Below are 24686 nucleotides of genomic sequence, written 5' to 3'. Positions count from 1 at the left end.
CGCAAAACCCTGAAAATTTCTTTCAGATATTCTATCAACAAAATTTTCGAATCTACACAAAACCTGGTCCATGGATTTCATCAACTATCCAACTGGCGTTTTATTGACCATCACGGCAGCACCACGGTGGTGCTGTGTACAACAAGCGAGATTTTTTTAAAGTATTATACAGACAGCCAGTGAAGGGAACACTCACTTGCAAAGAATTACTCTCACTTGCTATTTTCTCAGCTCAGAAGCATGCTATCAAGTAACGATGTATGGACGACTTTTGCCTTGTGGTTTTGTTTCAAACTTTGTCGAATAGAGTAGGGGTCGCTCACGAATCCCAAAGTCGTGACAGAGCTGTGAAAGCGACTCTCCATGAGGTGAGTGTAATTTACATTCACCTCGTGGAGAGTTGCCTTCGCAGCTCACTCACGAATTCGGTATGCGTGTGCGACCCCTAAAGACTGCCCCAGAAAGTATGGACGCACCTAGTCCTCAGTTGTCTGGACCTGATCGGCGGTTCTTGTTTTGAGATTTGTTTTGGCTGTTTTTGCCTACTATAGGATCGAATATTCAAACGTTCTTTGCCACGATGATCATTGGAGTTTGAAATGATAACTTTTTTGGTCATATGCCGCTCTGTGTAAGTTAGAAGGTTTTTTCTTGTGCTTAACTATCTTCATTATACGTTTATCCAAACGAGGGTTAGAAGGATCTTTATTTTTTGACCCAATTTTTGCATATGCTCAAACGTGTTATACCCACCGTGTTTGCTGATGGTTGCTTGCACGGTTTTCTCACTTACTCCCTCCGTATTTTGCTCATTTCCTAAGTGACCTTTCAAGCTCTGTACATCATTTGTGCACATTTTTTCAATGATGTTCCGCTTAAAGTTCATGTATTTTGGAACAATCTGCTGGAATCGCATAAACCACTATACAAATGCTGAGAGAATAGGTTGACCAACAGGATGTGGCCCTAAAAAGAACTAGTCATCAATAATTTTGAAATGCCAGTATTTTCTTACTGCGTCCATACTTTCTGGGGCGGTCTTTACTCTATTCGGCAAACTTTTAGACCAAATCACAAGGCAAAAGTCGCCCATACATCGTTTTTTTATTGCACGCTTCTGAGCTGAGAAAACTGCAAGTGAGTGTAACTCTTTGCAAGTGAGTGTTCCCATCCTTGCAGACAGCGTAGCAACTGCGAAGGGGTAACGATTTTTCGGATTCAATTTTAGATTTTCATAGGACCCCTTTGCCATTCGATTATGGACTAGTACGTCAGTTCATCTACGTCTGTCAAATTCTCCTACGAATTCTTGGATAATGTTATATGGGAGAAAATCCTCCACTTCACAAGGCATGGAGGGGCATGGTGTATTCTCATGAGTGCCAAACGATATACACTGGGAAAAAAATCTTCATTCCTTCTATGTGTCCGGGACATGGATTTTTGCAATGGGGGTAAACAAATGTTTTCCATTAGTGCGACTCATACTTTTGATGAGGCACCATACAGCAGCGACTCATACAATTTATAGCACATACTATTCATGCGCTTGTTTGCCTGCGTTATCGAGTATTGGTTGCATATACTTTGGATGTGGTTTGGCACATGGATATTTGCCATTAAGTATGAGGCAATTTTCCTAAGTGTACGAATGCAATGAAAGCTCCCAGTAAATAACTGTAGAAGTGTTCATGGAACACTAAGCCGTGGAGAATGCTTTATCTCAATTTGGAATAGCCGAAGTTGGAGACAAGGTTGGTCATACTGCAATACTTATCAGATATAGAGACGAAGATATCAACGTTTTGGAATCTCTATCAGAATGTTCGGAGTCCTACTGATTCGTAAACAATAAACTATACCAATAAGTCTGCAGAGTCTGCTTCGTGGGATCTGGGATATATTTCTGAGTCAGCAGCATTCCGATCGAGTTCTACTTAATTACAGGGTGGCAGCGTAGAAATGATACACTCGAAAACTGATGCAAAATTCAAATAGGATTTAATTTTTCTGCAAATTCACTTTTTATAACACAACAAAGTATTAAACTTACAAAGTATTTAGTTCAATAAGAATCATTCTCCTTTGTTTTGAATTACGGCCCGCAGACGCTTCTCGAAGTTATTACATGTCGCACGCACCTCTTCGTCCGGCATTTCATCCCAAATTTTTACCTAACGGTTTTTGAAGGTATCCAAAACCAAGTTCTTCGTATCACCCAGATTTCCTAGCATGTATTCCGATGTACAAAAGTCCAGCGGGTTCAAATCGGGAGATGAAACCAGCTATTCCGATGAGCTGATGAAGCACGGTAAATTTTGCTTGCATCACTGTTCAACAACCACTGCCTTATGCGTCGGTACTGAGTCCTGCTGGAAACAAAAACTTTCTTTTCCAAACAGTTTTTTGACACTGGGGAATAGGTGATCTTTGATGACGTGTTGTAAAAAGTACTCTTTGTTGATTTTTATGCCCCTGTCGATGAACAACAATGGTAATTGGCCTTTTGTTGATATGGCGCCCCAAACCATCCTCGCTGCAGCACTTCGATATCGGTGAACCTCTCGTTTGTCGGCAGGAATTTCACGAAGACTTACTTTATACACACGATCATTTTGTTTATTCAGAAACGCTTCCAAAGTAAAAAAATTTCGTCCGAAAAAAAAATGTTGTGAGCAGCGTGCGTCTTGAGCAGAACGCGAGATCTGGCAACCCTGTCGGAAATATTCTTCAGAGTCAATCCGTGAATCCTTTGTTTCTTAAAAGCCCCATATCTAAGATCCCGTTTCCCCAAGCACACTTGTTTTCAATGCAATAGCATGCATGGCAACGTATGGCTCCCAAACTAGTGTATCACTTTCACGTTGCCACCCTGTACACTTCCCAAGACAAGATCAACTTCGGACAGAAGCGATGTTTCGATCGCCCACGCAAATTTGAATAATCGCATCAACAGCAACGCCTATCACGCACTTCCTCAAGTGGCAACATGTGACAACGGGTGGCGTTTGAAATCGAAAGCAAAGCTGCTAAATTGGACATCTCTCCTAAGCCGATCGACTGCGAATTGGCAAGTTTTTGTTTGTTTGCAAGATCATCATCGAACCTGATTTAAATGTCGAATGGTGAAAATTACTGTGAGTCAACGGTACACCTAATGGGGCTTGGCCTGACCAGTCAAACTACTTGAAGACTGTGACGAGTTTTATGGTTTTCGCGTGGATTATGACACAGGAATTTTGGGAAACCCCTCGTGATCAAGACCCAATAAAAGAAAAAGGTGGGCGTTTGATCGTTTCTTGCTGTGCTTTTTGCTTAGAACCTGAGCGACCCGAACCTTGGCAAACAAGAACGTTTCGGTTTGCAGTAGGATTATCAACGACAATTATTGGCGATAACTTATATTGGTTCCACAATGTTCCACACATTATCAAAAGCAACCGTGTATGGTCACGAGTGCATAACTAAAAATAACAACTTGCTCTTTGCATGCGCCATGACACGTTATGTACACATTCAAACAGCGCCATGAATGTGTTGTGTGAATATAATAGCCAAAACAGTAATGCCGGGTATATTTGACATAGAGAAGACATACGATGTTCAAACATCACAAGTAAATTTTCGACCACATACTTCGTTCAATCAATGTTGTCTTAGATTGCATGCCTCTTGTTCTTTGACTTAATTTGTGCTATTTTCTAGGTTTTACGCATAACTTTATTATAATTACTGTGTGGTACTGAATCTGCATTGTTACTCGAGTAGCCTTCCAATAATGGTGCTTATAATGAACAAAAAAAAATGTCTCATGACGACAGTAAAAACAGTCCACAGCGCATCCCGATGACCGCACCCTTACTTTTGTAGGAAATTCTGTCACATGGCGACAGTAAGAACAGCCCACAGCGCGTCTGGATGACTGCACCCTTACTTTTGTAGGAAATTCGGTCTCATGGCAACAGTAGAAACAGTCCACAGCACATCCGGATGACCACATCATAACTTTTGTAAGAAATTCTGTCACATGGCGACAGTAAAAACAGTCCACAGCGTGCCTGTATAACCGCACCCTTACTTTTGTAAGACATTCTGTCCCATGGGGACAGTAAAAACAGTCCACAGCGCACCCGGATGACCACACCCTTACTTTTGTAAGAAATTCTGTCTCATAGCGACAGTAAAAACAGTCGAGAGTGCGTCCGGATGATCATACCATTACATTTTTTAAGACATTCTGTCTTATGGCGACAGTAAAAAACAGTCCGCAGCGCGTCCGGATGACCGCACCCTTACTTTTGTAAGAAATTCGGTCTCTTGGCGACAGTAAAAACAGTCCGCAGCGCGTCCGGATGACCACACCCTTACTTTTGTAAGAAATTCGTTCTCATGGCGACAGTAAAAAAAAATCAGTCCGCAGGTGTCTGGATGATCACAACCTTACCCTTACTTTTGCAAGAAATTCTGTCTCATGGCGACAGTAAAAACAGTCCACAGCGCGTCTGGATGACCGCAACCACACCCTTACTTTTGTAAGAAATTCTGTCTCATGGCGACAGTAAAAAACAGTCTACAGCGCGTCCAGATGACTACACTCTTACTTTTGTAAGAAATTCTGTTTATGGCCGCAGTAAAAAACAATCCACAGCGCGTCCGGATGGTCACTTCATTACTTTTGTAAGAAATTCCGTCTCATGGCGACAGTAAAAAATAGTCCACAGCACGTCCGGATGGCCGCACCCTTACTTTTGTAGGAAATTCGGTCTAATGGCGACAGTAAAAACAGTCCACAGCGCGTCCGGATGACCACACCCTTACTTTTGTAAGGAATTTGTCTCATGACGATAGTAAAAAACAGTCCACAGCGCGTCCAGATGTACTTTTGCAAGAAATTCTGTCTCACAGCGACAGTTGAAACAGTCCACAGCGCATCCGGATGACCACATCATTATTTTTGTAAGAAATTCGGTTTCATGTCGACAGTAGAAACAGTCCACAGACGTCCGGATGACCGCACCCTAACTTTTGTAGGAAATTCTGCCTTATGGCGACAGTAAAAACAGTCCACAGCGCGTCCGGATGACCACACCGTTACTTTTGTAAGAAATTATGTCTCATGGCGACAGTAAAAACATTCCACAGCACATCCGGACGACCATACCATTACTTTTGAAAGAAATTTGGTCTCATGGCGACAGTAAAAACAGTCCACAGCGCATCCGGATGACCACACCGTTACTTTTGTAGGAAATCCTGTCCCATGGCGACAGTGAAACAGTCCACAGCGTGTCTGGATGACCGCAACAACACCTTTACTTTTATAAGAAATTCTGTCTTATCGCGACGGTAAAAACAGTCCACAGCGCATCCGGATGACCACACCCTTACTTTTGTAAGAAATTCTGTCTCATGGCGACAGTAAAAAACAGTCCACAGCGTGTCCGGATGACCGCACCCTTACTTTTGTAAGAAATTCTGTCTCTTGTCGACAGTAAAAACAAAAACAGTCCACAGCGCGTCCGGATGACCACATCCTTACTTTTGAAAGAAGTTTTGTCTCATGGCGACAGTAAAAAAAATAGTCCACAGGTGTCTGGATGATCGCAACCGCACCCTCACTTTTGTAAGAAATTCTGTCTCATGGCGACAGTAAACAGTCCACAGCGCGCCTGGATGACCGCAAACGCACCCTTACTTTTGAAAGAAATTCTGTCTCATGGCGACAGTTAACAGTCCACAGCGCGTCCGGATGACCACACCATTACTTTTGTAAGAAATTCGGTCTCATGGCGACAGTAAAAACAGTCCACAGCGCGTCCGGATGACTACACCCTTACTTTTGTAAGAAATTCTGTCTCAGTAAAAAATAGTCCACAGCCCATCCGAATGACCGCACCCTTACTTTTGTAAGAAATTTGGTCCCATGGCAATAGTAAAACCAGTCCACAGCGCATCCAGATGACTACACCCTTACTTTTGTAAGAAATTCTGTCTCATGGCGACAGTAAAAACAGTCCACAGCGCATCCAGATGACTGCACCCTTAATTTTGTAAGAAATTCGGTCTCTTGTCGACAGTAAAAACAGTCCACAGCGTGTTTGGATAACCGCACCCTTACTTTTGAAAAAAATCTGGCTCATGACGATAATAAAAAACAGTCCAAAGCGCGTCCGGATGACCGCACCCTTGCTTTTGTAAGAAATTTGGTCCAATGTCGATAGCAAAAACAGTCCACAGCGCATCCGGGTGACCACACCCTTACTTTTGTAAGAAATTCTGTCTCATGGCGACAGTAAACAGCCACAGTCCACAGCGCGTCAGGATGACCACGCCCTTATTTTTGTTACCAATTCTGTCTCTGGTCATAATTGATCTATCACACGGTGTGTCTGGTGGAGAACATTAATTTTAAAAAATCGGTATCGCTAAGACACCCACCAAACGAAAGCTGAGGGTCCCTTCTTTCATTTAAGACTTAAAGGAGAAAGTTCTATCGGCGGGTCTAGAACATTTTTTTTTTTTGAAAAAATATGATATTTTTTCATTTTTTTTCGAAGAACACATTTATGACAAAGCACTGTTTTTCCATTGCAAGCATGATTTTCCGACGACATATTTTTTATATTATGTTTATTATTCTTCACATAAAAGCACAATAGTCCCATGTGAATGGGAAATCCAGCAGATGACAGTTTTGTGTTTATAGACAGTGTGGTGAAAGTTCTAGAACAGTGAGTATAAAATCGAGAAATATGCTGTTCCTTTGAATTCCAATCTAGATTCCAATAATGTGTTTGCATCCTATGACAGATGCGTATACGTCTTAAGGGTCTCGTATTTGACTGGCACCAGCAGGTCACCAATCGACCATCTTTACTGCATATCCCGTCAATTTGTTCTTCAGATTTGTGCTCTTGAAATTTCGGGGTGTGACTTCGTCATATATTCTCCTCAAACAGCTTCTCAACTTTAATGCGCGTCTGGTACTCAAGACACATGTTTTCTTTCTTTCTTCTTCTCCTTCTTCTTTCTTTCTTCTTCTCCTTCTTCTTCTTCTTCTTCTTCTTCTTGGCGAAACGTCCCTACAGGGACAAAGCATGCTTCTTAGCTTGTTCTATGAGCACTGTAGGAGATGTAATAAGAATAAATGAAATTGTTTGATTTGTTTGAAATTTTCTTATTTTATCTCCTACAAGCACTTTTACAGTTTTTAACTAAAAACTTCTTTTGCCAATTACTATTTTGCGTGTGTATAGCGTGTGACTTGCACGAAAATACTGCATGCTCATTTGAGTCGAGGAAATTTCCTTCACGAAAAGGTCCTGGACTGACCGGGAATCGAACCCGTCATCCTCAGCATGGTTGTGCTGGGTACTCACGCCTTTGCAGCTGTGGCTTTATGGGCACTTTTCGTTATCAAAAACAAATCATCGATGAACAAAATCGGTTTACTGTTCTGGTCACTCGTTGACACCGGTTTCCATCTGGATGGTAGTTCATGAATATTTGAGAGCTTCATCTGATCAGCCTGATCTCTGGATTTTGCCCGCAAATATTCAGCAACCTCAGCAACTTTATGAGAAGTCTGAATGATGTTCAACAAGTTTCAATGTACTTCAGCTTTAGTGCAAACAAGCTGCTTGCCTTTGATCATCTTCCTGTAGCATCTAGAACACAACTGCAACCAGCAATTTCTTTCTGCGTCATCGGTAGTAGCGCTAAATATGCCACGTTTGCCCTTTATGAGAAGTTGTAGTTCTTGCAGAACTACATATTTCACAAACAAGGGCCGCAACTCCATGTAAAAGGTTTCAAATAATATGTAAGCTCATAGAGAGTAAATCTAATGGGTATATTCGCCGCCATTGAATGAGATAAATTTAAATGAGCAAGTCAGAACTTTTTTGTGGGGTAGTACTAACTGCTATCTCTGATATCTTTCAGAAAAAAAGTTTTCATAATATCAACAACCTGCAAGTAGAAACAAAAACAAGTTAAGACATTTTCAATCCGTTCTGATTAATATGTATGTGCTCAGACATATTTACTTTAATGTAAAACATGTGTATATGTCAATAAAGCTGTAGAATTGAATGAAAAGTTGCTAACTCGTCTATAATACCATGATGCTAGCAGAAGATGTGAAGCGGATCTGGTGTGATGGTTAGAACACTTGAATATCACGCCGAGGACCTGGGATCGAGTCCCACTCCCGACAAACTCGCAAAATGTGTGTTCTTCCTTCGGAAGAGAAGTGAATCGTGGGTCCCGAGATGAACTAGCCAAGGGCTAAAAATGTCGTTAATACAGATTAAAAAATAGCAAAAGATCAAACTATTGATAACCGACAGATTAGCGCATTGTTCTTACTACATATACAGTTAGACATGCAGCATTGATTATTCTGTTTTTGTCAGTTGAGTAAGACTACCTGTTCACAAAGATATACTGTTACTAAAATTTTTTATGTCTTATTACCCGTTATTGAACAATTTTACCAAACAAATCTAAAACAGTGAATATTAACTGCTTTCGATGATAATTGTGGCGGAAAAACACTTCTTCAAACACAAAACGTACTCTTTGGTTTGGTTTTCCTCGTCACTTAGGGGGTTCTTGTCGTAGTTGTTTCTTTAAAAGTAAGGAGCTATACCTATCTGCAACAGTCTAAATTAACTAAAAAATGTTTAAGTCTTAGGTACCATAAAGGTGCACAAATTGAGCAAATACTGGCATGTGATAATTCTATTCTAGCCACGGCATACAAGGATATAAGACAGACCATCACATTGATAAAATTGATGAGGAGTTCTAGATCGTTTTATTCATGCTTTTGAACGATTGAAATTGCATCATCAAAAAACTTTCAGTTTTCCGAAATGGATTACCTTCCAAATGTTGTGCCCCGTTATCCGAGCTACTTTGATGTATGTTCTATTTTTGTTGACATTACTCGGCCTACTTTGATCGTAAAACTGTTAAATCATAAGACACTGTCAATAAAAAATAAGAAAATTGCAGCCGCAATAACAACTTCCACATAAAAGGCGAAGTTTATTTGTATATATGCCCAGATACTGCTGAAATTCTATTCAACTGCCTTAAATATTTTTTTTTTTTTACTTTATGTCTAGGCAATATTTTGTAAGGAAAATTTTTAATTTTTGATTTGACCCGTTTACTTTTTTAAAAGGACACGTTACTAATGGGCGACCTCATAAAAGCACATTTGGCTACACTCAAGGTTGAAAAAAGAAAAAAACACAAGCCTCAAAGATAGTAATATTTGAAAAAAAAAAAATTGTTCTAGACCCGCCGATAGAACTTTCTCCTTTTAGTCTCAAATGAAAGAGGGGACCTTCAGCTTTCGTTTGGTGGGTGTTTTAGCGATACCGATTTTTTTAAATTAATTTTGTTCTACCAGACACACCGTGATCATATGGTCTGGCGTTCAAATTTCTAAATTTTTGTTTGTTGTATAGTTATTGTTCCATCAGGGGATTTTTTTAGTACCGAACAGGTTTGGGCCGAAGGGTCTCCGATTTCAATGAAAATTTCACCAGGTCGTGGACATATGATCATATTTGGAATTTAAAAAAATCATAGTGGACTATTTTCCCGAAAAACGCTAGATGAAATTTCACAATTTTCCAAAATTTTCTAAAATACCCTAGACTTCAAAAAATCATATCTCAAGAACTATGCATCGTAGAACAAACTTTTTTTAGTGAAATCGACGCCAAATTACCTCAGCAATCCGATAAAAATACACTGAGAAAAAAATTTCTTAGAAAATTTTTCACCATAGAGAGAAAACGTCTAAAAAAGCTGATAAAAGTACCGTCTGCATCAGAGATTATTTTGAACAAAAATTTTCCTAGCGCAAAAACTAAAGTTCTTCCTTTCGTTCTTTGACGCCAAAATGGAATCTCTTACCGTTTTGGAGATATAGCCAAAAAACCAACGGCCAGTCGCTATATTTTCATAGGAAGCCATCTACAACAGCGGCCGTTCACCTTTTGCAACATATTTGCTTTGCAACGAGCAAATTACATACGCCAATTGCAACGTAATTTTGACACTAACGTGAATCGTAGTGCACTGACAGCACATGTATGGCACTTGAGTGCACTTTAAGTGCATTAAATAGTCATGTTTTGCAATGATCGGGTTTCGAACTCAAATGTGTTTCAAATAACGGGTTAACAACGAACTAATTCCACCGGTGAGCGTAAATTACTTATGGCACTCATACCCTATATGTTTTCCATTTCAATTTGAGAAAACAAAGAAAACTATTAACGGAGAATGGTTACTACCAGGCTTGATAATCCTCCTCGAAATCAAAAGAGTTTTGCAACATGCTCTAGAGCGGTGTTTTGCTTTTGCCTCGTCGCGAGGGAGCGAACGAACCCCAAACAGAGAGGCAAAAAAAAACTGAGCGAGGAAGAGGGGAACGAAAAAAGAGCTGATGAAATTTTCGGGTTTTTGAGTGCGATTTTCGCCTCGAGTGTCTTCCTTTGTATGGGAGTGGAACTCGCGAGAGCTGTTTGAGTGTGAGTGGACGTGAGAAACGGCTCCACCCCATTACCCCGAACGCCATTACCCCGAACGCCACTACCCCGAATGCCGTTACCCCGAATAGGCCACTACCCCGAAAGCCATTACCCCGAATGGGTCATTACCCCGAAAGCCATTTCCCCGAAAGCCATTACCCCGAAAGCCACTACCCCGAAAGGGCCATTACCCCGAATCGTTCAGGAGATCACCAAAAAAGTGGTGACCGATTAGAAGTTGATGAAGGTGGTTATAAGTTAGAAAAGGGTAATCAGTAACTAGTGTAGGTATGAATACTCTTCTCCATCCTATGCCCCTATGTTAATTCTATTCTTAAACAGACGATTTAGGTACCGATTTTTTCCGTTTTCTTTTTGTAACAAGTAAAAAAATATAAAAATAAAACACAAATCAAGTAGCTCTTTTTTACTTCGTTTTAGATAGCATGACAATGGGAGCACATTGTTTAAGATAGGTTCCGTTTCCCTTAGGTTTCCGTATGTTGTGCTTCATGCAAAAGTAAGGTTCGTGAAAACGAAAGCAGCAAACGCAATGAAATTAAGAAGACAAGTAAAGACAAATTTTCCATATTTTAAACTAGCTGCTCTTTTGAACTTATGGCTATGGCTATAAAAACTACAAGTATTTCAAACTGACATTTTCGCTTCTTTTAAAAGTTGGTTGGCCTCAAGCACGATTGTAACTGGTGGCAAACGATTGTGCTGGTTATCAAACTACACTTCTTCAAATATTTGCCTTCTTTTAAAAATAGGCCGTTCTTTTGAGTTTGCAGTTTCCAACCGTGTACTATTGCAGAGTTGTTTGGTAGCCAAACTGTTAAATTCTTTATAGAAATAATTCCTTCTTTTTATCAGAAGCTGTTCTTTCGAGTTTGAGTGTTACAAGGGGCCTGCAACTCTAAACTTTTGCTAAACTTTACTAATAGTAGAGCACTAGTATTTGTAGTATTTTAAGTATTTCTCAATCAAAGCAACGTTTCCAACGACGGTTGTCAAGCGTTGTTGTTTGCTTGGCTTCTGTCATCGTGGTCTGTGCTGTTGAGGTACGAATGCCATCTTCATCTTACGAGAGTTAACAAGTTCCTCTTGAATATAAAGTAATTTGTGATGTAAGTACGCACAGGAACAGTTAAGTTTAAGTTGAAATCTGTTTTATTTCGATATTAACAGTGAATGTCTCGATACCAAACTCTTGATTTCTTCGCGATAGCTAACGTAGAGGAGAGCGCAGGAAAGACCGGATGACACAGTTGGGCATCTGTTTCTGATCACCAAGGTTGACGGACGTGTAGACGCTTTACGGTGATCAACGGGATGGGATCAGGGGTCACGAATCGGCGATCGGATCAGCGGCCTTGACAACGGATTGTGGTTGATCTCGTGCGTAGCGAAGAGAAGGCATGGAGGCGTGAGTGCGAGGCGGCGATTGTCGACAGAGGCAGTCGTTTAGGATCACAGAATAGTTTGGCCGATGGTTGCTGATTCGGACGGCTGCAGCAGTCGTAAAGGACTACCGAAGGGCTGGGCCGATGGCTTCAGGTTCAGCGGCCGGCTCCGGTGACTAATGAGTTTACAGAGGTGTCCAAGCTCTGTTGGCTGATTCGCCAGCTAAGGTCGAGAGGAAAAGTTTTCCAGGGTTGATGAAGCAGGGCTTCGTTGTACCAGAACAATCAAAATGTTACCGTGCAGCAACAGGATTATTGCATAAAATAACTGTACATATTTAAGGGTCTTCATAGTTGTGATATATTTGAATAATTGTCATTATGATATAAATACATAACGGAAAACTGCTTTAAATAGTCGTATTGTTTGGATCTATTAACGAACCTGTGTATTACACCAAAAACTGTGTAATGGGTTGCGGTTGAGGAGAATTACTAATCGAAACAAGGAAATATAGAGATGATTGGCGGGTTTCTGCTTTCTAAATGGCTTAGCTTGGTCCCTATCAAGGAATGTAACGTTGACAAAAATCGTTTAACGTGGTCCGGCCGTGACGTGGCCTGCACCTGGTCCAGTACAATGAGAAAATCCCATATTTAATTGGGAATCAATCTTACCCAAGATCCGTGGGAGCTTGACATTTGTTTCGCTCTAGTCAATGCTCTTATTTTCAATCACAGCAAGCTGCTTGCTTGGATGTGGTTTTCCGTTAGTAATTCTTTAGTATTTTCTAGTATTTACGGAAATCTAAGAAAGTTTAGAGTTGCAGGCCCCTTGGAGTGTTACGTAGTTTATTTGCAGACGAATAACTAACTCCATAGCGGATTTGTTCTTCTTTGAATAATAGGCTGTTCTTTCAAGTAAAATTTTTCAGAATTGACTTGCGGCCAAACTGTCAACTAGATTTCTTTTGATTTTGATGATCAGTTTCCAGAAGATCAAGCCCTAAAATTGTTTTCTGAATATTTTTTTCAAGATTTTAGTACTGGACTGGATTTTAGATTTTCAGTTCAGTTCACTTAGCAAGGTAGATCCAGCATCGTTGGACCAAATTAACTATTTTTTTTTCTGGCGACTAAACTGTAGCTTTTCTTTTCATGAAAGGCTGTTCTTCTAGCTGCACTTATATAGTTTACTGGGTGTGAAAGCTACTTACTGCATATGAGATTTGCCCTTCTTTAATTTATAGGCTGTTCTTTCAAGTTACGTCGTTACCGTGTTGATTGGCGACATATCTCTATTAATTCTATATGGTGTTTTTCCTTCTTTTAAAGTTGGGCTGTTCTTTCGACTTATATTGTTACAGAGTTGTTTGGTAGCCATGTTGCCCTTTGCAGATTTATGTATAGGGGGCGTGCATAAACTATGTAAGTAGGAGAAGGTCTATCCAAATTCTAAGCTCTATACAAATTTACAAATTTTTGTATGAACAAATCGTGGACTTCGTGGCTGAGGTATCTCGCGTGCCTCGGAGTGATGGTTCGATTCCCGCTCCGGTCGAGGAAAACTTTTCGTCAAAACAGAAAATACTCCACTGAGTCACTGAGTGTTATACGTGTTGTCCATTGTCTAATGTTAGTAATGTACAGTCTGTGCGGCCTCTGGCCGAAGACGGTGTAATTGTCTTTTAAAATTCTACGATGAGGAGGGGGAGAGCACCAAGGTGACCAAAATTCGGTCTACGTAGTTTATGAATGATCCCATAGGAGATTTGCCCTTCTTTAATTTATATGCTGTTCTTTCTCGTTATATCCTTGCAGACCTTATTGGCGGCCAACCTATCAATCACATTTTTTCACATTAAAGGAATGTTTTTTTTTTTAAGTTACACTGTTAGTGAGTTTTATTACCAAATCGTCTCTCTCTCTCTCTCTCTTCTTGGCGTAACGTCCTCATTGGGACAAAGCCTGCTTCTCAGCTTAGAGTTCTATGAGCACTTCCACAGTTATTAACGGAGATCTTCCTCTGCCAATGACCATTTTGCATGCGTATATCGTGTGGCAGGCACGAAGATACTCTATGCCCAAGGAAGTCAAGGAAATTTCCTTTACGAAAAGATCCTGGACCGACCGGGAATCGAACCCGTCACCCTCAGCATGGTCATGCTGAATACCCGTGCGTTTACCGCCTCGGCTATATGGGCCCTATAAAATGTTCTTCCCGGGCCTATTTTACAATTTGTATTATTTGATCTCGCCTAATGATCATTAGACTTATTAGTGATACTTTGGCCAAATGTCTTTTCGGCCTAATGAGCCAATATCGATAGCCAGTATTTGAAGGACCTTTGCTGACAGCGCTATCTCATACAAGATCATCTCTAATACGTATTATTCCATTATTTTGTTTTAAGATTATTCTTTACAATGATATCTTCTGGTATTAAAGCTGTCAGTAATGTTATTAAATTAATAAAAAATATAAAATACCCATCATCAGAATAACCCATCTAAAAATATGCTTTCGGGGTAATGGCGTTCGGGGTAGTGGCCCATTCGGGGTAGTGGCGTTCGGGGTAATGGCCCATTCGGGGTAACGGCTTTCGGGGTAATGGCCTATTCGGGGTAACGGCTTTCGGGGTAGTGGCGTTCGGGGTAATGGCGTTCGGGGTAGTGGCATTCGGGGTAATGGGGTAGAACCGTGAGAAACACAACAAACAATTATGAGTGTTGGACGAACTCCTCGCTGCGCGGCAAGCTCACGCTCGATGCTGTTGAGGATTTGCGTTGTGATTTCTGAGTTTTATTTTACCTCCTCAGAAAATCGCCGAAATCGCTTACTCATTTTCTCGCGAGGGAGTTTCTGTCAAGCCTGGTTACTACTCAGCAACATATTTGAAATTATACCCGACGAAAGAAAAATGGCATACGAATTTCTATCTTATTTAACTTAATTTTACATCAAACAATTTCTTGTATGGAATGTTGAACGCAAGCTTAATACTGAGAGCAAGCTGTAAATTTATAAACTGATGGAAAAATGTGTGCGATACGACAAGGTCCTTTTGTTACAGGTTAAATGATATAACATTTTTAACTGTGTAAGTAACAAAAATGCATAGTTGTGTAGTATTTTATAATAATTATTTTGCTTCGTTCAGAAATAACTAAAGCATTCTAGAAATTTTCAAAACATATAGTTAAGCATCCAATATTGACCCATGAAGCTTCGTAAATACACAGGATGTGAATGAAAATGAGGACGTTAGAGGATTTCTTGAAATTATACATTTACTTGACATCTTAGACCATTAAACAAATTTAGACAATATTTTAATCATTCGAACCGTGCACCGATTTATTGGTTGATTCGAAAATATTATGGGTTTGTCATGCTAGTTCTCAAAACTAATGAAGTCTTTTTGACAACAAACCGTTAGTTAGAAAAAAGTGATGAATTGATCTTACATTTCAGTGTTTTTTTTTTCTAGGTATTAATTAATGTCAAAACTTACTTTAACGGTAATGATCGATCCTCCAGCGTACCGCGCTGCCTCAACTGTTGTCAACTCAGTAGCTCTATACCGAGCTCGGTATTAATCTTTGCTAACTATTAGCAATTAGTTATTTATGTAACTAGTTGCAAAAAGATGATTTTTTCAGCACGAGTCGTAAATAAATACGAAGAGTGCTGAAAAAATCGAGTTTTGCAACGAGTTCCATACAAAATTTTAGGCAATGATTTTTTTCATAATGCAACCCATTTAAGTTGCATAATGTTCATAATGCAACTCAAATGAACATTATACAACTGTTTTTCATTATGCAACTCATTTCAGTTGCATAATGAACCAGTTCGGAAAAATTGGCCATTATGATACCAAAATGAGTTATATAAAATATAAATTATGATACTGAATTGCATAAACATTATTATCGTCACTGTCGCTTCTTAGAACAGGAAAAGCTTGGTTTGAAGCAACAATGTTCTATTAGCGCGCTAAGAAGTTGTAGGCATGGTAAACTCTTGGTTTTAATTTGTTGCCGTACTAATTAGTACATGTTTTTTATCTGTTTTAACGAGATTTTCAGCCTTAGGCTAGTTCATCTCGGGTCCCACACTTTACTTCTCTTCCGAAGGAAGAACTCACATTTTGTGAGTAAGGACTGTTCATTTTATAAAGAGGACAACTTTGCAAGGCTGTAAAAAGAAAACGCGTAGTTCAAATTTGAGCAGCCTTGGTTAGTTGTTCAGTACATTATATTGGCAGATAATAACCATAATTAAATTGGGTTAAAATTATTGAACTTCATGGAAATGCGGAAAAGTGTTAAGAGAGGTCAATTTTTCGATTCCCAAAAACTAAAGATAAAAACAAAATTACTGTAAAACATCGGTGTATCGTTTTAAATTTCATAAAAGTGTTTGCCATACTGCAGCAGTATGAGTGATACATATTCTGGCAAAATATAAACCTAATCGGAATATTAGTTGCTGAGATATTAAAGTTACAAGTTGGACTCGATTTTCAGAACAAAATTTATTTGTTAAACAAAAATGTTTGAAAATATAAAATTTTGAATGTTTTCAATGGATCTAGTCGAAAGTACTAATAATGCAATTTCAAATGCAGAAAACCGCTTCTTGATAGCATTGTTGGCTCGGTTACTGTGCTTCATGGAAGTTACCGGAGGTAAAACAGCTTCATTCTTTGAAAGTTCTTCTAAATAACGATGTAACCTTTTGCAAATACAACTTAACAATGATGGCGAAAATAAAACTTAACATGTAGTTGTATTCAAATAAGGTATATAATCACATAGGGTCAAGCCTTGCTGAAAATAAACAATAATAAGCTTCTCTAGAATCGAAAACTTGCATTTATGGAGCAAAAAGTATGCAATTTTTCACTACGGCCATCATGAAGGATTAAATTTATGATGAAGAACGTACTTTAAAGCATATTTTTCTTCAGTATCATTTAGAATGCGATTCTCTTCTGTACTGGACAAATTTTTAACTGAATCCATAGTGTTATTGCATCACTGGACGTAAATAAGTATTTTTTATCATTTCCATTGATAACAAGGCAACTCACTATATCAAGTTGTGTAATGCTTGGTGCATTATTACTGACCAACTATTACGCTCTACCTTTAGGAGAATGGTATTAGATCCCAACACATTGAAAAGTTCATGAAAATTTTAAAGTTAAGTATGTAGAAAGTGGTGTAGAATTTTGAGAAATTGGGTTTTATTGAGCTTTAACAAACACCGCTTCAGTTCCATAACTAGGGACAATTTGTATAATGTTATATTTTTCCTAAACTGTAGAATACCTATGGAAATTTATGCAAAAAACTGATAATGATTTTATTGAAAAATAAAATAGATATCACACAAATAAGGTGTCCTCTTTATAAAATGAACAGTCCTTATGTCGGGAGTGGGATTCGATCCCAGGTCCTCGGCGTGACAGTCATGAGCTTTAACCATCACAACAGATCCGCTCCAGAGAGTACATGTTTGTTCCTCTCATCTATGGTATATATCTTTTGAAGTTCCGTTAAGTTTTAAATAAGTGTTTCTTCTAAAGCACATTATACAAACACATTATGCACAGACCATGCTATTTACTAAATAATGAGTGAAAAAGGGTCTCTTTATGGTGTATAGAAGAATCCACATATCAATGAACATTTAAGCAACAAAAACACTATGAAAACAAAACAAAGCTTTACATGTGTAAAGAGACCTTATAAATAGTTACCTGATATCCACTCATCTCTAACGGTTTGCATATGATTGCATTAATTGAAAAAAAAAATACGTTGAAATATGCGTTTGCTCGTTGTAAACTTGTTATTTGCAACGCTTTCTAGTTACAAAACCATTAATTTCAAAATGTGATAAGTTGTTGCATTTAAAGGGCACTCAAGTGCCATATATGTGCTGTCAGTGCACTCCGATTCACGTTCGTGTCAAAATTACGTTGCAATTAGCGTATGTCATTTGCTCGTTGCAAAGCAAATATGTTGCAACAGGTGAACGGCCGCTGTTGTAAATGGCTTCCTATGAAAATATAGCGACTGGCCGTTGATTTTTTAGCTATATCTCCAAAACGGTAAGAGATTCCATTTTGGCGTCAAAGAACGAAAGGAAGAACTTTAGTTTTTGCGCTAGGAAAAATTTTGTTCAAAATAATCTCTGATGCAGACGGTACTTTTATCAGCATTTTTAGACGTTTTTTTCTCTATGGTGAAAAATTTTCTAAGAAACTTTTTTGTCAGTGTATTTTTATCGTGTGTATTTATTTATATTTTTGCTGAGGTAATTTGGCGTCGATTTCACAAAAAAAGTTTGATCAACGATGCATAGTTTTTGAGGTATGATTTTTTGAAGTTTGGGGTGTTCTACAAAATTTTGAAAAATTGTGAAATTTCATCTAGCGTTTCCCGGAAAAATAGTCCACTATGATTTTTTTGAATTCCATATATGGTCATATATCCACGACCTCTAGCTCTGGTGAAATTTTCATTGAAATCGGAGACCCTTCGGCCCAAAGTGTTCGGTAATAAAAAAAAAATCCCCATCAGAACCTGACCGAAGAGGTGTTGAGACATTTTTGACGATTCGTCGAGAAATGGTGAGACTTTTTTACGCAGTTTTTTTTTTAATTTGAAACGTACGTATCCACCGCATAAAAAGAAACCTGACTGTAATGGTTTACTAATCCATAGCAATGATCTCAAAATTTTCCTGGCTGTACAAAGTGTAACAGACCTCAAGGAACTTCAAACGCTTCTGGGCCATTTTGCATGTTGGTTTCGCTTAAATTTCTTAGCAGTAAATGTTTCCAAGTGACGTTTAAGCTGCACTACTCTAGCGACAAAGCCAATCATCAACTGGATTTCATCGCTAGAATGCAATATATTTCGACGATCCCATGTGTCTCCATTCTCTTTACTGTTCTCTCATCAGATCAGTTCTGAAATATGCGTCGATGTAGTTTGGCCAGCGTTCAAGGCGGTTTGGACTGGATGCTCGAAAACGTGTCTTGAGGATTAAACTATTGATTCAGATGGCGAATACTGATGATGGAGTGAATGATCCGATAAATTCCATTTGTAGTGAATGTCGTCTAGTCTATAATGTTTTTGATTTTATTTTTTCAATTGTCTGCTTCAGACGACGGCGGAACGCATATTTGTATTTAGCACTTAAGACCCAGTATTAATTTATTTCATGTTTAACCTTGTTGTTCGATGAAAACAAACACAAATTATGACTGAATAACTTTCTAGATTTTTTAGCTAAGTTCGGCAAAAAATAGTTGTAAGCTTCATCTTAAAACTGGTCGACCCAATTTCCAGTGAGACTGTCGTAAGTTTAAATTTATTTTTTAGAAATGTTGCAACTTGAGGTAAAGTTTACATACAAGTATTTTTGTGAAAATATCGCCCAAATTATGTTCATGGTTTCTTTGACTTATTATCTTTTGGATGAGACCGAGGCTGTAGAAATTAGACGCAAATTGGGCCTAAAATAGGGGTCTCCAGTTAGCCTAGTGGTAAGGTTTTGGATTACCTCACAATACAAATTCATGCAATGGCAGGCAAAGAAAGCTCTTCAATTAATAACTGTGGAGGTGCTCGAAGAACACTAATTTAAAGAGAGGCCGGCCAAGTTCCAACCCTAAAGTTTTGACAGGGAGTGTACATCATTCCATCTTTGTTGGCAACATTGAACTACGCAACTCGCTTCTTGCCTTATGGCAATAATTTACTTTTATAATTTGTAATTAAATAATACCACCCTTGATCAAGTTCATTTTTTTACATTTCTCGTACACCAAAGCGTACTGAAAGGCTATATCCCAACTAACATTTTCAGTGCTATAAGTTTAAGTCATTTGCTTTCTGTTGTGTGACCATCGCGTAAAAGCAGTCAACGCTGAATAAAAGGAAACCTAGTCAAATATAAATCATAAGCTAATACACGACTGCAAAACAAGCACCATACAGCTACCAAACTCGGTTTTCAGAAATCCATTGCTTGTCACTGGGGCTGCCTTTACTCCACTCTATTACAACTCCGGGAGATTTCCCGGGAGATGTGAAAACTTGAACACATCGAATAGGAGTCCCCACTAACAAAACAGCTGCTACTATACAGTACAATTCGTTATACTGACAAATCCCCAAACCAGCAGCGCTTTGAAAGGCCGTTATGCAATTTCATTACAGCTAGAAGCTGTAATAAAGAAACTGTTGGTTTACCAACACGGCTTGTCGGATATAAACATTATTGTTAAAACAAACTTTAAGTGGGATATATAGCTACTTCACAAATTCTTTACAGCTATCCATGTCTGAGCTGTGAAATTATTTGGGTTGCTTTTATTGCACTTTAATTCAATGCCGGAAGATTTGCCGGAAGATGTGCAAATCGAGTAAGAGTCCCAGCCACTACAACAGCTGCTTTTATACAGTACGTTTTGTAATGTTGCCAAAACACAAAACAGCAGCGCTTCGTAACCGTTTAAAGAACACTCTTTCAGCTAGAAGTTGTGGTTGGCGCAACCAGCTGTGTGTTCAATGTAAACATTATTGCGTTTGACGTTTCACAAGCTTTTGCAGCAAGATGAAGTTGGGTAAGGTTTCTTGTGGCACAATTATGAAGCCTTGTCTGGAGTAAAACAAAACGGGCTATTTTCTATGTTATTTATATATAGCAGTGTGGCAGCGAGGACATCATCGGGACCAGTGGATACGGAGATCGGGAGTTCGATTCCAAGTAGCGGCAAGCACTTTAATTATTCAATTTTAAAAGTGATAATTCCAGTTCCACATGTATTGCGTCACGGTATCCATAACCTAATTATATTTAATCGTTTAATTTGGGGATGCCGTAAAAACTATTATTTAACAACTGCGAAATGGCTGAAAAAGCGCCTTCTCAAGATGTTATTCAGTTAGTGGTTACATAGGAGCCGAGAAAAGAGCTATGACTAGGTGGCATAGAAGCTGATCGCACAGCATGTACAAGTGGATTAAGTTCACCAGATTCATTGGTATAGGGCTTGCATAGAAGCTTCCGTCCATATGTACAACACAGTAACTCAGCATCAAGCCGTATTGAGGACAATAAATGTTAGTTGGGATGTTCACTCAAAAAAAGATGTCTGTCTGTGTGTATGTATGTATGTCTGTGCACAAAATAAGTTCACTCACTTTCAAAGCTGGCCGATTATAGCTTCGGATTATAGCTCGAATCGAATCGGAATTTTACCGCTTTGTTTGCTATTGAAAATGGTCCGGATCGGTCAAGGCGTTCCGGAGTTACGGTTATTTCAGTGATCCAGACCAGCACCGGTAGAACTGGCCGTATATAAAACTGAACCAAGCCCCATCATGCGACGCATCAAACTGCGGCGATTTTTGAAGCCTTTTGCATGGTTGACGAATTTTGTGTGGAAAACAACACTGGACACCAGAAATTCCACGATGTCGGCCCAAAATTCGAGGTAGCAGCCTAATATTCAAGATGGCAGCTCGAAATTCGAGATGGCGGCTCGAAATTCAAGATGGCGGCTGTTTAATAGGGCCCATATAGCCGAGGCGGTAAACGCACGGGTATTCAGCATGACCATGCTGAGGGTGACGGGTTCGATTCCCGGTCGGTCCAGGATCTTTTCGTAAAGGAAATTTCCTTGACTTCCTTGGGCATAGAGTATCTTCGTGCCTGCCACACGATATACGCATGCAAAATGGTCATTGGCAGAGGAAGCTCTCAGTTAATAACTGTGGAAGTGCTCATAGAACACTAAGCTAAGAAGCAGGCTTTGTCCCAATGAGGACGTTACGCCAAGAAGAGAGAGAGAGAGAGAGGCTGTTTAATAGAGTTTTAGGCTCTAAAACCATGCAATATGGGTATATTTGGAATAGGGAACATGTCTTGAGTCCGACCATAATGTCCAAGATGGAGGGCTGAAATCCAAGCTCCAACTTCAAGATGGCGGCTGTTTAATGCCCTAAAATTATGCAATATGGGTATATTTGGCATGGGACAGATGTCCAGAGTCCAAATATGATGACTTGAATATCAAAGATGACGGCTTAAAACTCAAGATGGCAGCTGTTTAATGAAGTTTTAGGCCTTCAAAGCATGCAATATGGGTATATGTATTTGGTATGAGAAAGTCCGGAGTCTAAAAATGATGACCAGAATATCCAAGATGGTGGTCTAAAAACAAATACAAATACAAATGTATGGCGACTTAAAATTCAAGATGGCTACTGTTTAATGGTGTTTTTTGGGCTCTAAAACCATGCAATATGGGTATATTTGATATAGGGTAGATTTCCGGAGTTCAAAAATGGTGACCAGAATATCCAAGATGGCGGTTAAAATCCAAGATGGCTGCTCGAAATTCAAGATAGCAGCTGTTTAATGGTTTTTTAGGCTCTATAACCTTGCAATATGGGTATATTTGGTATGGGAAAGATGTCTGGAGTCCAAAAATGCTGACCAATATATCCATGCTGGCGGTCTAAAATTCAAGATGGCCGCTCAACATTTGAAATGGCGACTGTTTAATGGAGTTTCAGGCCATGCATGCAATATGGGTATATTTGGTACACGCAGAGAACAAATTGTAAACACAATTAAATTCTAGTTCTATAGCGACAAACTGATTTCTAGTTTAAACTGAATAGTTCCATTGTTTGATAACACAAAGATTTTCATTTGTCGAATTTTTTGACAGTTTGCTATAACAAACAGAGATTTGATAGTTTCAATATAAAATAATGAATTGTTTTTAATAACTGCACTTTTGAAATTAACAAAGCCAGAATGTGGTTGTGTTGGTGACGGCAGCTGCTGCGGCAACTCGGAAATCTTATTATAGACACTCGGCAAACGGATGGCAAGTAGAAAGAATAAAAAAAAAAACAAAAAAGCGAAACTGACCAACGTTTGGATTTGCTACTCCTTCCTCGTTGTGGTGAAATTGGGGTAAGAATTTTAAAGATGTGTGAGTGCTTCTGGGCCTTGTTTGTGGTCCCCATTTTGTAGAATCAAATGAAGTTTCTAACGTTATATGGAATGATGGTAATTGGTTATTTTTATCGATAAACTCTAAGTAAGAACAAAGAAATATTACTTTGGAGTAGGTAAATTCTCAGGTTGAAAATCAACCATGCGTTTTATTGTTTTAAACAAGCGTCATTTTTCTGCGTGTATGGGGAAGATGTCCGGACCGGAGTCCAAAAATGGTGTTCAAGATGTCGGCCTAAAACCCAATATGGCGGCTCCAAATTCAATATGGCGGCTGTTTAATAGTGTTTCAGGCTCTAAAACTATGAATATTCAAGTTTCAATATATAAGATGGCTACATGCGTGCGCAGCCATTTCTTTTTTCTCGCTCGTTCATTTTGTTGAACGCAAGAAAGAGCGAGATAAAGAGGGGGCAAAGTGCGTTGTTTACGAGAGTGAATGAGAAAAAAGAAAAAGCTGCGCACGCTAGAGAAGATGGCGATCTAAAATACAAGATGGCAGCTCCAAATTCAAGATGGTGGCTGTTGAATTGAGTTGTAGGCTCCAAAGCCATTCAATATGGGTAATTTTGGTATGAGGAAGATGCCCGGAGTTCAAAAATGACGACCCAAATATCAAAGATGGGTCTTATAATTCTGATGGCGGCTGTTTAATCGAGGTGTTCGTGCAAATGTATTGCCCCACCGATGCATATAATGTGCTAGTATATCCATGTAATGTGTCCCTATCTGCGTTGTAGTTAAATAAATAAATATCAGTGTTATCTATATTTCCGCCGTGGCCGGACGGTCAACCAAAGATCGTTTATTCAAATTATCAAATCACACAACGTATGAAATATACCGTGCGCGATCAGGAGGTTTAGGCTCCAAAATCATGAAATATGGGTATATTTGATATGTATAAAATGTCTGGAGTTCAAAATTGGCGACCGGAAAATCCAATATGGCGGCTGTTTAATGGATTGAGGCTCTAGAACCTTTCAATGGGTATATGTATCTGGTTTGGGGAAAAAATCCGGAGTCCAAAATGGCAACCAGAATATCCAAGATGGCAGACTTGAATCCGCTGGCGGCTGAAAATTGAAGATTGCGGCTTTTTGCGGCTCGAACATCAAAATTCAGATAAACGATATTATTTCTGGTGTCATGAAATGGATATTTGTTCAATGTATGAAAGTGCGATATTCACCAACATGTTCCTTGAGTTTTGTCGAAATAGGTTTCAAAGGCACGAGAAAGGCGCCATCACCGCTAGGTGGATTAATTAGGTTTTTTTTTTCGATATAAAATCTGAAAGCAGGTTTGCACCTGTATTTTTAATGTCTGGCCCAGTCCAAATCGTATGATCGTATTGGTTCGCGATGTTATTTAGCACACTATTAGTTACTTGCTCATAAGCATTGTATCACGACAATGTATTCGTCTGCTGTTGACGACGACGATCCAGTTTACGGATGAGCAGATAATCACCTCCGGATCTGCACACCGCCCTTGCCGTAGAAATCTTCACATAAGTGGAAGATCGCAATAAAATGCTAATGAATGTGCGCTACTTGGCACGCCGCTGTGCCGCCAAGTGGATTGAATGTGCACTCTGCTGGATTGCGATAGAGATAGGCCACTACTGGATGATCATTTTGAGTTACGACGACCGTATGA

General features: G+C 39.2%; 1 protein-coding gene and 1 long non-coding RNA gene across 3 annotated transcripts in view; one reads left to right on the top strand and one right to left on the bottom strand.

Moving 5' to 3' along the window:
* LOC115253499 (EH domain-containing protein 3) overlaps positions 1 to 24686 on the bottom strand; it is an 84648-nt gene that overhangs the window by 40085 nt on the left and 19877 nt on the right. The gene's annotated exons all lie outside the window — the stretch shown is intronic.
* LOC134285729 (uncharacterized) lies at positions 11465 to 12379 on the top strand. Its single transcript, XR_009996577.1, has 2 exons — positions 11465 to 11686; positions 11788 to 12379. It is a non-coding gene; the product is annotated as an uncharacterized LOC134285729 (long non-coding RNA).

Source organism: Aedes albopictus, chromosome 1 (assembly GCF_035046485.1).
Source record: "Aedes albopictus strain Foshan chromosome 1, AalbF5, whole genome shotgun sequence".
Lineage (NCBI taxonomy): Eukaryota > Metazoa > Arthropoda > Insecta > Diptera > Culicidae > Aedes > Aedes albopictus.
The sequence above is the reverse complement of the archived record's forward strand: the minus strand, read 5'-3'. Positions and strand labels throughout refer to the sequence as shown.